This window comes from Oncorhynchus clarkii, chromosome 12, assembly GCF_045791955.1.
Source record: "Oncorhynchus clarkii lewisi isolate Uvic-CL-2024 chromosome 12, UVic_Ocla_1.0, whole genome shotgun sequence".
Taxonomy (NCBI): domain Eukaryota; kingdom Metazoa; phylum Chordata; class Actinopteri; order Salmoniformes; family Salmonidae; genus Oncorhynchus; species Oncorhynchus clarkii.
The window spans coordinates 19,335,198-19,339,555 of NC_092158.1; positions in this window are offsets into that span (position 1 = coordinate 19,335,198).

A 4,358-nucleotide genomic window follows, 5' to 3' on the forward strand; every position below is an offset into this window, starting at 1 on the left:
TCGTGCCTGGCAACGGCACTCAGCTGGGGTATTGGGAAACATGTACGGGTGGCACAGCGTTCCCAGACGAACCCCGGGGGTTCGCATTTGTGCGAAGACGCTTTTGGTGGCCCACCATGGTCCATGGCCCACCATGGTCCGTCTCCGCATTCGTCGCCGCTTGCACAGTGTGTGCTCAGAACAAGACTCATTGGCAATCTCTGGCTGGCCTTCTGCAACCTCTGCCTCTCCCTCACCATCCATTATCCCACATCTCTGGATTTCGTCGCAACACCCTTCTATGCTCTGCCATGGGATTATCGCCCTTTGAGTGTTCCCTGGGGTATCAACCCCTGCTCTTCCCAGAGCAGGAGGAAGAGGTCGGCGTACCTTCTGCCCAGATGTTTGACCACCGCTGTCGTCATACCTGGAGAAGAGCCCGGTCGGGCCTCCTCAAGACCACCTCCAGGTATCAACGACAAGCGGATTGCCATTGGATCCCGGCTCCCCGGTATAGTCTCGGGCAGAAGGTATGGCTATCCACACTGGATCTACCCCTCCGGGTGGATTCTCTCAAACTATCCCCCCAGTTTATTGGCCCGTTTCCCATCTCTAAAATGATTAGTCCCTCTGCTGTTCGTCTTCTGTTTCCCCGTACCCTTCGTATTCATCCTACATTCCATGTGTCTAAAATTAAGCCTGTGTCTCACATCCTTTGTCTTCTATTTCCAGGCCCACCCTGCCATCCGGTGTACACGGTGAGACTCCTCTTGAGGGTTCGACCACAGGGCAGGGGTTTCCAGTACCTGGTTGACTGGGAGGATTATGGCCTGGAGGAGAGGTGCTAGGTTCCCGCTAGAGACACCTGGACCCAGCCCACATCGCCAACTGTACCTACCTGCCTGACCACTCTGTCTGCTCCTGACCCTGCATGCAGTCCTGTACCTTTGCCCCACCCCTGGATTACCGACCTCTGCCTGACCTGACCCTGAGCCTGCCTGCCTTCCGTCCTGTACCTTTGCCCCTGTTGCTGTAATAAACATTGTTACTTTGACACGGTCTGCATCTGGGTGTTACCTTGATTCCTAATACTGTCTGTGATTAACTTACAATTCACTGCACACTTAACCAGCATAGCTACCACAGCATTCTGCAGCTATTTGCCATCCCATCTGGTTTGTGCTTAGTGGGACTATCATTTGTTTTTCAACAGGACAATGACCCAAAACACACATCCAGGCTGTGTAAGGGCTATTTGACCAAGAAGGAGAGTGATGGAGTGCTGCATCAGATGACCTGGCTTCCACAATCACCCGACCTCAGCCCAATTGAGATGGATTGGGACTAGTTGGACCGCAGAGTGAAGGAAAATCAGCCAACACTTGCTCAGCATATATGGGAACTCCTTCAATACTGTTGGAAAAGCATTACTCATGAAGCTGGTTGAGAGAATGCCAAGAGTTTGCAAAGCTGTCTTCAAGGCAAAGGGTGGCTACTTTGAAGAATCTCAAATATAAATATATTTTGATTTGTTTAACACATTTTTGCTTACTACAATGTTTCATATGTGTTATTTCATAGTTTTGATGTCTTCACTATTATTCTACAATGTAGAAAATAATAAAAATAATGAAAAGCCCTTGAATGAGCAGGTGTGTCCAAACTTTTGACTGGTTCTGTAGGTCAAGGTAAAATTGTAGGTACAGTATCAGAAATAATGTCCATGTGACAGTAAGACAGCCTACCTGAAGACCAATAGTAAATAAGAATGAATTCCAAAAGCTTTAATTTTCTGTGAATTTCCTGTGTGTATCCGGAAGTATTTCATTCAAAGGGACTTTTAGTGTAGTGTGAAGGGAAAGTGTCAGGCGGACTGGCAGTGTTGCATTGTGGTACCAGCTGAATAATGGATGGAAGGCCTTCAATGTTTCAGAGCAGAGAAGAAGAAAGAGATAGAGGTGACAGGTGGTATGTGTGAGTGTGAGTGTGTGTGTGTGTGTCTAGTACGATGACATTCTGTGACTGAACACTCAGACCAGTGTGACAGCGTGTCGGAATGGAATGACATGTGTCCTGCGGTCACCGTGGCTCCCAGCGCCAACCATGCATGCAGCAAGACAAAGCTTCAGCTCGCAGGGAGCTGCAATGATTCTCAGCCATCACGTCAACAATGGAGAGGTGCATGAGGAGGGTGCAGCGAGAGAACTGCATGCGGCTGTCATTAGATGTGTGTGTGTGGCCCTTTCCTGTTCTGAGTGTTTGACGTCATTATACCCCCCCTCCAGTCCCCATCACATCACACCCCAGGAGAGGCCGCCCAGGCAGGCACACAATACTGGCTGGGATCCCTACCTCCACATCCTCCCAAACACACAGTACTCCAAAGTCAAGCTTAATTTTCCTCTCTCTCACACTCCTCACGTGATCCCTCTCTCAATGCCATGATAAACAGCCAGCACTTTGCATGCCGGGTAGGATATGAGTCACTGGTTGAAGCCATGGGAATAGACCCCACTCAGTTTCTCTCCTCTCTGCTCTCTCCTCTGCTCTCCTGTCCTCTCCTCTCTCCTCTCCTCTGCTCTGCTCTCCTTTCCTTTCCTTTCCTTTCCTTTCCTTTCCTTTCCTTTCCTTTCCTCTCCTCTCCTCTCCTCTCCTCTGCTCTCCTCTCCTCACCTCTCCTCTCCTCTCCTCTCCTCTGCTCTCCTCTCCTCTCCTCACCTCTCCTCTCCTCTCCTCTCCTCTCCTCTCCTCTCCTCTCCTCTCCTTTCCTCTCCTCTCCTCTCCTCTCCTCTCCTCTCCTCTCCTCTCCTCTCCTCTCCTCTCCTCTCCTCTCTGCTCTGCTCTGCTTTGCTGTCCTCTCCTCTCTCCTCTCCTCTCCTCTGCTCTGCTCTCCTCTGCTCTCCTCTGCTCTCCTCTCCTCTCCTCTCCTCTCCTCTCCTCCACTCTCCTCTCCTCTCCTCTCCTCTCCTCTCTGCTCTGCTCTGCTTTGCTGTCCTCTCCTCTCTCCTCTCCTCTGCTCTCCTCTGCTCTCCTCTCCTCTCCTCTCCTCTCCTCTCCTCTCCTCTCCTCTCCTCTTCTCTGCTCTGCTCTGCTCTCAGGGAAGATGCATGTGTCTCCCCTCTAACTCCAGCAGTATGTTTGTCTGCCTCAGTTCCACTGCTATCTCTGCTTTACCCTGCACTCTAAATCTTTTCTCCATAAACCCTTTTAATCCAGTATTTAAACTGAGAATGGTGTGTTTTTATGAACGCGTATGTGGTGTTTTGGTTTCTGTGTTTAGGTATGTCTCTATAGGACAGATATAGAGATGGTTGGGAAGGTTGCATGTGTGCCCCGTGGACAGGTTGCATACAGATGTAATTTGATCACCCTGTCGCAAGAGAACTTTCCTCTAATGCAGGAAATGTAAAACTAGTAGTGTGTTTGATGTTTAAAAAGGCTTCTGAAGTTTGTAACTTCTGCTTAGAAATGTCAGACTTAATTTTCCCTTATATAAAATATAGAAACCAATACAAAAATCGGCGCCGATGTCCACGGTCCCGCATAAATCTAATTAGCATAATAAACATTTCCATCAAAATCTGTCTGTTTAAGCTTGAGATATGTTTTTGCATAGGTTGCGTCTCAATCCACCTCATCCACCATAATTCACATTTCATGTTGCTGCAGAATTATTGTCCTGTTGTATGTGTACGGTATGTTTTTGTCACACAGCGTGCTATTTGTCACAGGCTTTAGATTAGATTGAAACGCCAGACAGCCTGATTTCTCCTAGGATTGCTGCACTGGGCTGAGGGAGCAGGGAGTTGACTCTATGTTTAGATCGAGAACCATTCAAAAAGGCCAGACGGTCAATTCATCTAATCCTCCTCAAGTGGAAACACCTCAGGGTTTTGTTTGGGTCATAGAGGGATTGCCCTCCCATCATGGCCAAATATGTATTAGCCAGGGTAGGGCGGCAGGGTAGCCTAGTGGTTAGAGTGTTGGACTAGTAACCGGAAGGTTGCAAGTTCAAACCCCCGAGCTGACAAGGTCGTTCTGCTCCTGAACAGGCAGTTAACCCCCTAGGCCGTCATTGAAAATAAGAATTTGTTCTTAAATGACTTGCCTAGTTAAATAAAGGTTAAATAAATAAAAATACGTTATTCCCTACATTGGGTTATGGAGGATACCCAGTCAATGAATGCTTTTAACCAAAATGTGTCCTCCACATTTAACCCAACCCCTCTGAATCAGAGAGGTGCAGGGGGCTGCCTTAATCGACACCAATGTTATCAGCGCCCAGGCAGCAGTTGTTGGTCAAAGTAGCAGATATTTCCACTTTGCCGGCTCAGGTGTTAAAACTAGCAACCTTTTGGTTACTGTCCCAATGCTCTTAA